Source organism: Macaca fascicularis, chromosome 11, assembly GCF_037993035.2.
Source record: "Macaca fascicularis isolate 582-1 chromosome 11, T2T-MFA8v1.1".
NCBI classification, from domain to species: domain Eukaryota; kingdom Metazoa; phylum Chordata; class Mammalia; order Primates; family Cercopithecidae; genus Macaca; species Macaca fascicularis.
The window spans coordinates 2,061,469-2,075,131 of NC_088385.1; the positions used below are offsets into that span (position 1 = coordinate 2,061,469).

Below are 13,663 nucleotides of genomic sequence, written 5' to 3' on the forward strand. Positions count from 1 at the left end.
TTCAAATTTTCATTAGCAATGATTGTGAGATCCGCTAAAGGAATTTCCTAGGAAAGGATGATAGAATTTATGTATGTAGTTATAGATGTATATATGTTTTCACTAATACTTCAAAAATGCTCCTCAACCCAAGAGCTTGTTACCTTTTTTTCTTTGTAACTATAAAACAGAGAGTAGGTTTTAATCTGGAATTTTGTTCCAGTCAGGGAAACCAGTGGACTTCTCAAGTGACAATCTGGCTTGCGTGATGACTGCCGAACCTCTAGATAATCGTTTTGTACCACTCCCTTTTTCTTCTAATTGTTTTCTTCCTGTGGAGACTTGTGCCTTTTACTCTCCCAAGAGAGTATGACAAGATTTTCCATGCGCGTCTTGGCAACTACAGAAAGTACTTTTCTCCTGGTTGTGGAACAGAAGAAGGTGGGAAACTTGAAGAAGCAGGCTTTGCCAGCCTCCGAAGCCCCCTGTTGTGCTGCTTTCTTAAGGAAAATAGGTCTGTGGTAAAGTCATAATTTGTTCCCTTCTTACTCTGAGCAAAAGTTTATTAGCTTGTGATTTAAGCAAACCATCTGGTCCTGCTGGCACTGCACACTGTCAAGCCCCGTGCTTTCTCCTTAATATGTTACTGGAGGCAGTTAAGTTACATATTTGAGTCCCAACTCTGGCCTGAGCTTTTCTGTGTTGTTAAAACGTCTGCTTTTGAAAATTGTGCTGTGACCTGGAGTAGACTTTAAAAGTGTGGAGAAATTCTTCGTTGTTTAGTATAGGATTTATCTCTTCTTTTCTTCCACCCAGCGGTCTTTGCCCTCGTTTCTCTGGCTGTCCCCAGTACTCTACAACTGCTCAGTGGTGGGCATGAAATGGAACCAAGTGATTCTAGCTGGAAGTGTTCTCCTGGATTGTGGAAACGTAACAAAATGAAGTAATTAAATTTGACTTTGAAACTGTTTCCCTGGCTTAGAGCCAGAGAACAAATCAGATGATTGGTTGGAAATCCTGGTTTATGGTGCCCGTCTTGCCTTGAATACCAAAATGCTTTAGAACTTGTGTGGATATATGTATAATCTGAAGCAGAAATACTTTGAGGATGTGGCACTCAAATGGATGGGAAAATTAAGCAATCTTTAAGAAAACGATTGTACTCACAGATAACAATCCAGAAGGTAGAGATTTTTAAATTTTTTAACAATACGTAATAGTTGTACATATTTATGGGCTACGTGTGATATTTTGATATACGTATACAATGTGTAATAATTGTATTACAGGGTATCCATCACCTCTAACATCTATTATTTCTTTGTATTGCAACATTCCAAATCTTCTCTTCTAGCTATTTTGAGATTCACAATAAATGATTGTTAACTGTAGTCTCCCTACTGTGCTATTGAACACTAGAACTTACTCCTTCTATCTAACTGTATTTTTGTACCCATTAACCAACCCCCCTTCTTTCCCCTCTCCCTCTTACGCTTCCAAGCCTCTGGTAACCACCATTCTATTCACTACCTCCATGAAATCACATTTCTTCTAGCTCCCACATATGAGCGAGAACAAGCAACATGTGTCTTTCTGTGCCTGGCTTGTTTCACTTAACATAATATTCTCTAGTTCCATTCATGTTGCTGCAAATGATAGGATTTCATTCTTTTTGTGGTTGAATAATATTCCTCTGTGTGTGTGTGTGTGAATTGTGTGTGTGTGTGTGTGTACATACCACATTTTCTTTATTCATTCATCCACTGATGGACACTTAGGCTGATTCCATATTTTGGCTATTGTGAATAGTGCCACACAGTAAACATGGGAGTGCAAATATCTGTTTGATATACTGATTTCCTTTCTTTTGGATATCTACCCAGTAGTGGGATTGCTGGATCATGAGATAGTTCTAGTTTTAGTTATTTAAAGAAACACCATACTGTTTTCCATAGTTGCTGTACTAATTTAATTCTCACTAACAGTGTATGAGTGTTCTCCCTTCTCTGCATCCTTGCCAGAATTTGTTACTTTCTGCTTTTTTGATAACAGCCATTTTGAACTGGGATGAGATAGCATCTCGTTGTGTGGTTTTTTTAGGAGTGGTTTGAGGGAGACACAGTATCTTGTTCCGTTACCCAGGCTGGAGCACAGTGGTGTGATCACAGTTTGGCGTGAGCTGCAAACTCCTGGACTCCAGCAACCCTCCAGAATGGCCGAGACTACCGGTGTGCACTGTCATGCCTGGCTAATATTTTTGTAGAGATGGAGTCTCCCTCTGTGGCCTACGCTGGCCTCAAACCCCTCCCTCCTGCCTTGGCCTTCTGGAATTACAGGCGTGAGCCACCACTCTCAGCTTCACTGTGGTTTTGGTTTGCATTTCCTTGATGATTAGTGATGTCAAGCATTTTTCGTATACCTTTTGGCTATTTTTATGTCTTCTTTTGAGATATGTCTATAGAGATCTTTTGCTCATATTTTAATCAAATTTTTTGTGTTTGTTTTGGAAGTAAGAGTTTTGAATGAAGGGTAAAATGTGTTCTTAAATATGACAGACTTGATGCTGGGGGAGTAACTTTCACAAAAACAATTGAAGATAGTCAATAAAATATGCATTTATATGTGGCAGAAAGCTAAGAAATTCTCAGGTCAGGGGATGAACAGATAGGGAATTCAAAAATAAATACTTGATAACTGTTGAACGTTGGGTTTTGTATCTCCATAGGATAAAAGGAAAGATCAAGGCAGCCCAATATAGTCAAGTGGAAAACCAAATCCCTCTCACCCTTTTATAAAACAAATCCACAAAGCCCAAAATTCATTCTTCGAAAACACCAAGAAAGTCAGCTGGTCTTTGGTGAGACTAAAAGAAAAAAAGAAAGATGGCAAAATGAACAATATTTATTTTAGAATGATAGAGGGTTCACAACTACTAGTCTTGCAGGTGCTAAAAAGATACAAAGATATCTTTGCCAGCACATTCGAAAATTTAGACTAAATGACCAAATGCCAGGAAAAATTGAACTCAGCAAAGCCAACTAAATATGAAAAAGAAAACCTGAGAAAAATGAGGGAGTAATAAAAATTTTTCCTACCAATTTCAAGCCCAGAGATTTATATTGGTAACTTTTGGCAAATATACAAGGAGCAAATAATTTCAATCTTACAGACACAATTCAGAAATATAAAAGAGAGGGAACAATCACTCAACAACATATTTAATAGGGCTCACATAACTTTATATCAAAACTTTACAAGTTAATACAGGAAAAGAAAAGCTTAGGCCTGTCTCAGTCCTGAACATGTAGCAAAAATCCCTAAACATAATCACACCAATCCAAAATTAGTGTACACAAAAAAGAAAAATGTGCATGAGCAAGTTTTATTCCAAGAGTTCAAGTTTGGCTTAACATTAGAAAACTCGTGTAATCCTGGCTAGGCATGGTGGCTCATGCCTGTAATCCCAGCACTTCGGGAGGCCAAGGCAGATGGATCATTTGAAGTCAGGAGTTTGAGACCAGCCTGGCCAATGTGGCAAAACCCTGTCTCTAGGAAAAACAAAAATTAACCAGACATGGTGGCGCATACCTGTAATCCCAGCTACCTGGGAAGCTGAGGCAGGAGAATTGCTTGAACCCGGGAGACGGAGGTTGCACTGAGCTGAGATCACACCACTGCACTGCAGCCCAGGCAACAGAGCAAGACTCCATCTCAAAAAAAAAAAAAAAAAAAAAAAAAAGGAAAACTAATTACTATAATCCACCACAGTAAAAGATGATAGAAGAAAAGTTACATGGTCATCTCAAGAAATGTAGAAAATTTACATTCATTTATAATTTTCAAAAATTCTTAACTACCTAGCCATACAAGGGAATTTCCTTAACTTAATAAAGGGTATCTATTAAAAATTACACTCCTTATAGATAAAACTTATAGGGGATTCTTTTTAAAGATAGGAATAAAAGAGAATGCATGCTGTCGTCATGTCTGTACAGCCTTGTATTAGTCATTCTGGATTATGCAGCATGGCCAGTGAAAGAAATGGATATTGTAAGAATTACAAGAAAAGAAAGAAAACTGTCATAGTTGTCTATATAGTAAACTTCAAAATCTCTCAGTGAGAGCATTTAAGAAGACCTCTAGATACAGAATCAATATAAAAAATTCAATTTCCATAATCCGCACTGAACAGAAAATTTACGTTTTTTGTAAAAACGATACTATTTACTAGAAAATTAAGACACATAAAGTACCTAGGAATAAATATTATTAGGATGTTTAACATCTTAATGAGAAAAATTATTAAACTTTATGAAAGATATTAAAGTTCTAAAAATATATCTAGTTCATTACCTGTTCCAGAACAGTACCTGGCATATGATAAAATCTAAATATTTTTGCGGAAGTTCAAGAATAGCTAAGATGCTCTTGAAGAGAACAAGCTGAGACTTATTAGATATCAAGCCTTATAAAGTGATAATAATTAAGATAATGAATGTAGTATTGGTACAGGAATAGACAAAAGAGTGGATTATAATAGAAAGTGCAGAAATATCCATGTTTATGAATATACTTGATATATATCAAAGCTTAAGGTAGAATAGATTTTTAAATAAATGGTACTGCAACCCTGGCTATCCATATGGGGAGAAATGAAATCAGACCCCTGCCTCATACCATATACAAAAATGAATTCCAGATGGATTAAGGACTAGGCATGAAAAGCAATACTTTAAAACTCTTACAAAGTTTATCAATCAGACATTGTGTAATGAACAACCACAAAATATCGGTAGCATATTGTGATGGTTAGCTTATATGTTGACTTGACTGGCCACAGGGTGCCCGGATACTTGCTCAGACAGTATTCTGGGTGTTTCTGTGAGGGTATTTGGGGATGAGATTAACATTTAAGTCAGCAAAATTGAGTAGAGCGGATTGCCCTCCCTGATGTGGGTGGGCCTTATCCAATCAGTTAAAGGCCTGAGTCGAACAAAACTCTGCTCTTTCCCAAGTGAGAGAGAATTCCCTCGGCCTAACTCCCTTCGAACTGGAACATTAGCTTTTTCTTGCATTCATTCAGACTCAGACTGAAGCATTGACTCTTCCTGGGTCTGGAGCCTGCTAGCCTTCAGACTAGATCTATCCCATTGACTCTCCTGGTTTTTCAAGCCTTTGGATTTGTGTGGAAACTATGCCATTGGCTTTCCTGGGTCTCCAGCTTTCCAACTCACCCTATGGATCTTGTAATTTATGAGCCAGTTTCTTATAATAAGTCTTTATTTACACATATACACTGTTTCTCTGGAGAATTCTGACTAAGGTACATACAATAACAAGCATTTATTTCTCATTCACATTCGTGGAGGGTGAGCATGGTTGGCTCTGAGTTTAGGTTTTAACTGGGGCGACTCTGATCCACATGGCTCTTTCTAGGGCCCAACTGAGGGACAGCAGCTGTGCAAAATGTTGTTCTCCTGGCAATGGTAGAAATGCAACTCAGCCACCCAGACTGTAAGCCTCAGCTTGTGTCAGCTCTGCAAACATCTCTTTGCCCAGAGCAAGTCACGTAGCCTAGCCAAAGGTACTCAGGGTACTTTGCCCATCGTAAGCCCATAGCAAGGATAGAGATGTATATTTTTACTCTCGAGGAATGAATAATTGAGACCACTAATTCAGTCTACCAGTGAAACCAGTATAAAAGTAGGAAATACAACTTTAAGTATAAGAAGGGTTTGTTAAACAGAATGTAAACGTCACACATTCTAAAATAAATGTCTGATACATTTGAATATATTCATATATGGTATAGTCGTGCATTGCTTAACACCAAAGACTCTAATTGCATCTGAGAAATTCACTGTTAGGCAGTCTTCCTTCTGTAAACATCACAGTGAACTTACACAAGTCTAGATGGTATAGTCTGCTACACACCGAGGCTGTGCGGTATAGCCCTTCGCTTCTGGGCTACAAACTTGTAGAAAGCACTACTGTACTGAATAATGTAGTAGCACAAAGGTAAGTGTTTTAGTATTCAAACATATCTAAACATAGAAAAGTACAGTAAAAGTACAATATAAAATATTTTTTAAAAGATAATCTGTTAAGGAAACTTACCATGAGTGGAGTTTGCAGGGCTGGAAGTTGCTCTGGGTGAGTCAGTGAGTGAGTGGTGGGTGAATATGAAGGCCTAGGACATTACTATACGCCATTGTAGACTTTATAAACGCTGAACACTTAGGCTACACTATGCTTATTTTTTAAATGTTTTTCTTCCCTCAATAATAAATTAACCTTAGCTTACTAAGCTTACTTTTTTTATAAACTGTTAAATTTTTTAAAGCTTTTTGACTCTTTTATTATAGCATTATAGTAATAACTTAGCCTAAAACACAAATTAATAACTTAGCCTAAACACAAACATATTGTACAGCTGTATAAATATATTTAAAAAATTTTCTTTATATCCTTATATAACCTTTTTTCTATTTTAAAAATTTTTTACTTTTTTATGACCTTTCAAAACTTTTTTTCCCAAAACTAAGACATCAGCACACACATTAGCCTATGCCAGCACAGGGTCAGGATTATCAATATCACTATCTTCCACCTCTAGATCTTGTCCCACGGGAATGCCTTCAGGGACAATAACACACGTGGAGCTGTCCTCTTCCTAGGATGTCAGTGCCTTCTGGATACCTCCTGAAGGACCTGCCTGAGGCTGGTTTACAGTTAACTTAAAAAAAAAAAAAGTAGGAGTACACTCTGAAGTAATAAGTATAGTATAATAAATACGTAAACCGGGAACAGTTGTTCATTATTATTATGTATTGTACGTAATTGTATGTGCCATACTTTTACATAACCGGCAGTGCAGTAGGTTTGTTTAACCAGTGTCACTACAAACACGTGAGTAATGCATTGTGCTACAACATTATGATGGCAGCTACATCACTAGGCAATAGGAATTTTTCAGCTCCATTGTAATCTGATGGGACCACCATCATATATGTGGGCCATTGTTGACTAAAGCATTACATGGCATATAACTGTATTTCTGATTATCAAAAACCAGTATAATGGAAAGAAAAAATAAGCCATAAACTGGAAGAATAAATTGGCTACACATGTAGTTGATAAAGGGTTGTTTTCTAGAATATGTGTTCATTAATGTGTTTATGACTCCTTTAAGTCAGCAAGACTAAGAAAAACAAGCAGTTGGTGGTGTGTGGGAAGGTGGGGATAGATGTCGCTGGAAATTTGAAGGAAGGAGGAGTATAAATGGTTCCTAAACAAATAAAACATGTGTAACTTCACTGATATTATTTAGATGATTAAACAATTTGATAAAAGATTAATAAATTTATAATGAAGATTTCTATCAGGCCAGATGTGGTGGCTCACACCTGTAATCCCAGCACTTTTAGAGGCCGAGGGGGGCAGATCACCTGAGGTCAGGAGTTCAAGACCAACTTGCCCAACATGGCAAAACCCTGTCTCTACCAAAAATACAAAAATTAGCCTGGTGTGGTGGTGGGTACCTGTAATCCCAGCTACGGAAGACTGAGACAGGAGAATTGCTTGAACCCAGGAGGCAGCGGTTGCAGTGAGCCGAGGTCGCACCACTGCACTCCAGCCTGGGCAACAGAGCAAGACTCTGTCTAAAAAATAATAATAATAAATAAATTGATTAAAATAAAAAATATTTATATCATACTGCTGTCGCCTGAACCCACTAATCAATGTTATTGTTAAAAATGGGAAAGACAACGAGTTATGTATCTTGTGTGATATACTGTGAACTACACAGCCTGACTTATGAAATATTATCGTCAAAAAGACCAAAAACACTGAACCCAAATCTAACGAAGCCGTAACACCTTTAAATCTTTCAGTTTAGAAGAAAAACAAGGACAAGAAGAACAGATTAAATGGCACCATTAAGAAATAGTCAACAAAGGCCGGGTGCAGTGGCTCATACCTGTAATCCTAGCACTTTGGGAGGCCAAGGCAGGCAGATCCCATGAGTTCAGGAGTTCAAGACTAGCCTGGCTAACATGGCAAAACCCTGTCTGTACTAAAAATACAAAAATTAGCTGGCGGTGGGGTGGCTAAGGCACGAGAATCACTTGAACCCAGGAGATGAAGGTTGCAGTGAGCCGAGATCGCACCACTGCACTCCAGCCTGGGCAATAAAGTGAGACTCTGCCTCAAAAAAAAAAAGAAAACAAATAGTCAGTGGAATCCAGAATGTGGTACATAGTACAGGGCAAGTGACCCAGTGTCATCAGGAAGTTAACGCCATTAAGAAATTAGAAGTATGAAGTACTGGGGCTTTTGTCCAAGCACCATTTGTTCAAATGAATCTTCTTTCCCCATTGAACTGGCTTGGTACCCTTGTCAAAATTATGACCAGAAAGTTAGGACTGATTTCTGGACTCTCATTTCTTTTCCATTGGTATCTTTATCCATCATTAAACCAGTACCAACCCAGAAACTTTGTAGTACGTTTTGAAGTATGAGTAGCCCTCCAACTTTGTCTTTTTCAAGATGTTTTTGGCTATTCTGGCTCCTTTTTATTTCCATGTGAATTTGAGAATCACCTTGTCAATTTCCACAAAAAAACAACAGCTTGGATTTTTATAGAGATTATGGTGAACCTGGAAAGTATCGGCCATCTTAACAATATTAAGTCTTTCATCCATAAACATAGATATTCCTTTTATTTAAGTCTTACTTCTTTCAACAGTGTTTTGTCATTTTCAGTATATACATCTTACATTTCATTTGTTAAATTTATGCCTCAATATTTTGTTCTTTTTGATGTTATTTTAAATGGAATTGTTTTCTTCATTTCATTTTCATTGCTGTGTATGGACATACAGTTGATTTTTGTATATTGCTCTTGTGCCCTTCAACGTTTGAGTGCTCATTTATTGTAATTGATTTTTAGTGGATTCCTTGCAATCATTCTGTGTGCAAAAGCATGTCATTGTAAACTAAAGATAGTTTATGTCTTCCTTTCTGATGTGGATCCTTTTAATTTTTTGTGTGGCCTAATACCCCTGGCTATTGTGTCTAGTACAGTGTTAAATTGAAATGATAATAGACATTCTGGTCTTGTTCTTGGTCCTCGTCTTAGAGGAAAAACATTCAACCTTTCGTCATTAAGGATGAAATTACCTGTGGGGTTTTCACAGATGCCTCTATCAGTTGAAGAGGTCCTCTTCCACTCCCAGTTCGTTGAGTGTTTTTAGCATGAAAGGATGTTAGAACTTGTCGAATGCTTTTTCTCCATCGATTGACATGATCATAGAGTTTTTTTCTTGTAGTCTGTTAATACGGTGTATTATTAATATGATATCCAGTAGCCTTGAGTCCATTTAGTGTTGCTATAAAGGAATACCTTGGGCTAGGTAATTTATAATGAAAAAGGTTTCTTTTGCTCATGATTCGGGATGACTTGAAAGTTCGAGCACAGGTGTCTGTACCTGGTTTGAGCCTCAGGGTGTTTCTACCCATGGTGGAAGGTGAAGCGGAGCCAGCTTTTGCAGAGGTCTTATGGTAGGGAGGAGGCAAGACAGACGGGGTGGTGCCATGCTCTTTTTTTAACAACCAGTTCTTTCTCAGTGAACTAATAGAATGAGAACTCAGTTCATCCCCGAGGAAGGGCATTAATTTATTTGTGAGGGATCCGCCCCATGACCCACATAACTCCCACTAGGCACCCCACCTCCAACGCTGGGAATCAAATTTCAACATGAGATTTGGAGGGGACAGATGTTCAAACCAGGCCAATTACATCGATTCATTTTTATATGTTAAACCACCTTTGTATTCCTGGGATAAATCTCAGTTTTTACATGTTGTTGGGTTTGGTTTTCTAGTATTTCGTTGAGGATTTTCGCATCTGTACAGGAGATATTCCTCTGTAGTCAGTTAGTTCCCTCCCTGAATCCCTCCCTTCCTTCCTCACTGGTTTTGGTATCAGAATTGCTTGAGCCCAGGAGGTGGAGGATGCAGTGAGTGCTCTGTCTCAAAAAAAAAAAAAAAAAAAAAAAAAAAAGGCATCAAAAAAGCATAATGTTGGATGAAATAAGAAGATACTGTTTATATGAAGTTTATAAACTGGTAAAAAAATCAGTGATTTATTTTGGCATGTATACATTAGAGGTAAAAATAAAGACATGTAAGGGTGTAACACTAAGAATGCTGATGACCTTTCGTGGGAGATTCAGCGAGATACAGTTGCAATTGCACTTACAAAGCTCCCGGGTAGTGAGTATATACATGAGTGCTTTGCTCTTGATTCTAAAATACATGCATATGGTAGGCCCCTTCTTTTGCATGCAATATTTTACATTGCTCATTCATAAAATGTAAGGTAGTTATGTGCAATAAAAAACATTGTGAAATCTTTTTTTGTGGGAGGCACGCCAACCAGGTGCCGAGGCAGGAGACCGAAGGCACAAGCTGTTCCAGTATCAGAAAGAAAATAATCAGAATAATAAAAGTTATATTAGAAATAGGATAGAGATATGATTATATATGAATATTATAAATCATTAGCTTGTAGTGTTACTGTTTGTTTTATTATTATAATAATTTCAGTTCTATAGTTATAACCTAAGGAAATACCAGGCCATACAGAATTAGGAGCTGAAGGGACACTGAGCAGTGATCAGAAGACAAGAGCGTGAGTCCTCTGTCACACCCAGATAAGGGCCGCTTGAGGGCTCCTTGGTCTAGCGGTAGCGCCGGTGCCTGGGAAGGCACCCAGTACTTAGCAGACTGGGGGAGTTCGAGAACACTCTGCTCCACCACCTCTTGTGGGAGGCCTGACGATAGCCAGGCCTGCCCACTGTCATCCAGAGGCTTAAACCTCTCTCTGTGGTGCTGTGCTTCAGTGGTCACGCTCCTTGTCCACGTTCACATTCCACCTGTACACCTGGTTCCTCCAGGAGTAGCAGAATTAGTAAAAGTATTGAAGTCTTTTGATCTTTCTGTGAAGTGCATACAAGAAATGCTGACGGACGCTGTCCTTCCTCCCCGCCTCGGCTACCTTAAAGGGAAAGGCCCCCTGTCAGATGCATACATGACTCGCATAACCTTATCAGTCATTTGAGATCACTCACACTTCTTACCCTGCCCGCTTGCCTAGAACACAGTAAATAGCAGCGAGTGCAAGCGTTCGGGGCCACTACCCATCTCTGCGTCTTGGTGATCCCCCGGGCCCAGCTGTCTTTTCTCTTATCTCGTCTTGTGTCTTTATTTCTGTGATCTCTCATCTCTGCACACACAGAGAAAACCCACAGGCCCCGTAGGGCTGGACCCTACATTTTTTCCTACAATTTATGAGTAGTCTGTAAAGCTATAATCTTTTGCAAAGTAGGTAGTAAGTTTCTTCTAACCATGACTTTTGAAATTCTTCTATCTTCATACTAATAAAAATGAATTTTAACCATTACAATGTATGCCAAAATCGGTTGCATATGTATTGTAAATGAAAACATGAAACAATAAAGCATTTATAAGAAAGGATAGAAGAGTATTCTCATGACCTTGAAGTAGAGAAAATCTTTTTCAGTATACGAAAAGCTCTGAGCATATAAGAAATATAAAGGAGAAAATTGATTAAACTCCATTAAAATTAAGAACTGCTCATTATTACAAGTGCTTTAAGTAAATGTTGGTATTTTCACACAATGGCATACCATACAGTTATGATAATTGCATCCTGCAACCTGGATGAATCTCACTGATTTTAAAAATCTGTAAAATTATATACTACATAATTTCATTTGTATAAATGAAAAATAAACAGTCAAAATTAATCTAGAGTGTTAAAAGACAGAATACTCTTTTACTCCAGTTACTATCTGCAAAGGGGATATGCGGGCAGTTTCTGGGGTACTGGTAACGTTTAGTTTATTTTGTGTGCTGGTTACATACGTGTGTTCACTCAGAAAATTCTTAAGGCTGTACATTTTTATTTGTGTATTTTTTTCTATGTTTATTTTATATTTTATAAAAAGTTTCCTCAAATGTTTAAATGCATAGGAGTATGTATGGAATGGGCTTGCATTTGTGTAGAAAAAGGAGGAATAGGTCATTTATACATGCTTGCTGGTATATATGTAAAATATCTGTCGAAGTTATGTAAGGAAGTGACAATGTTGGTTGCCTGGAGTGGCAAAAGACAGGATGGGAGGAAGATTTTTTGAGATCTGTTTAAGATAAGTTCATGAAAGATGGACACATCCTGTGCTTTGTGTGTTGGAGCTCCTATAAATGGTTCTTATCCATTACTGATTTTATGTTATAAAAACATAGCTTGATGTATTATTTGTACCCTATTTTAGATAAAATAGATAAAATAGTCTAAATTTTATTTAGATAAAATTTTACATGAATTAAACTGATAAAATTGAATCAGTGGTATATGTTCATGTAAAGCTTGCAGATATGTGAATACATATCCCAATGTATTACATAGCAATAATACATTTTGTTTATTAGAGACAGGGTTTCTCCATGTTGGCCAGGCTAGTCTCGAACACCTAACCTCAGGTGATCTACCTGCCTTGGCCTCCCAAAGTACTCAGATTACAGGCGTGAGCCACAGCGCCTGGCCTTAACAATGTATTCTTATGGCAACTGGGACTGTGAGGATGCTGTTAGCAGAAGACATTTTACTTGCTGACTTCTGGAAGGATAAAATAATTCAGGTGCCAAAAAAACTAAATGCATCTGCTTACTATCATTGTTTAACAGCTGTTACCAATCAACATGTAAACTTTGTTTGGGTATGAAGCACTAATTTCCAAGGATCAGTGAAACAACTTTGATTTGTTATGCTGATTTTTGACTCTAGGCTTCTCTGTTTTAGCCTCACACAAATGGGGCTTATGTAGGAGTCAATGAATGGCAAATGCCCCACCTCTACCTGCCCTGCCCTTTACTTCTGAAAAGTCTGGTTATTACCAAGATTATTTCTTGGCAGTTAACAACTTAACATAAACTGTTGTAATTGATGCCGTTGGCTGTTTGGTTACATTTGCTTCTGAATTAAAACGAACATGTTTATTTAAATAATTCTGATTTGGTAGCCACCTGGAATAAGTGGAAATTACTGATAAAGTACTTACGTTGCTCTCTTAGTTTCTTTTCCTTGTGTTTTAGCATTTCGTCTTTCTTCTCTGGTGGTTTTTTGTTTGTTGTTTTTCAGGTCTGTTTCTGTCAAGGCTTTTTTTTTTCTCCCCCCCATGTCATTTTTAAAGCATTCTGTCTCCTTTCTATCCGGGGTGTGTGTGTGTGTGTGTGTGTGTGTGTGTGTATATATACACATACATATATACACACACACATATATATACATATATATACATATATATATATACATATATACACATATATATATACACACACACATGTATATATATACACACACACACACACATATCTATATAGGTATATAGGTATATATTTCCTTCCTGCCTTCCTTAAAAAAGAAACCTTACCTACCTGGATTTAGAGCAAGAAATTGTCTGATTGAATTCTAGCAGTTTCTTTAAAAAGAAATTCTTTTTAATGACGTAAATAGGAAAATTTTAGTTTAAAGGACTAAAAATTATTCATCTATGTATACAGGAAATCTGTTATTAACATTAGCCAAGTTTATATA

The 13,663-nt window shown here is 37.5% G+C and overlaps 1 protein-coding gene across 20 annotated transcripts in view; it reads left to right on the forward strand.

The window, feature by feature from the left end:
* The window catches only part of ERC1 (ELKS/RAB6-interacting/CAST family member 1), a 503,040-nt gene that overhangs the window by 256,874 nt on the left and 232,503 nt on the right, over window positions 1-13,663 (forward strand). The gene's annotated exons all lie outside the window — the stretch shown is intronic.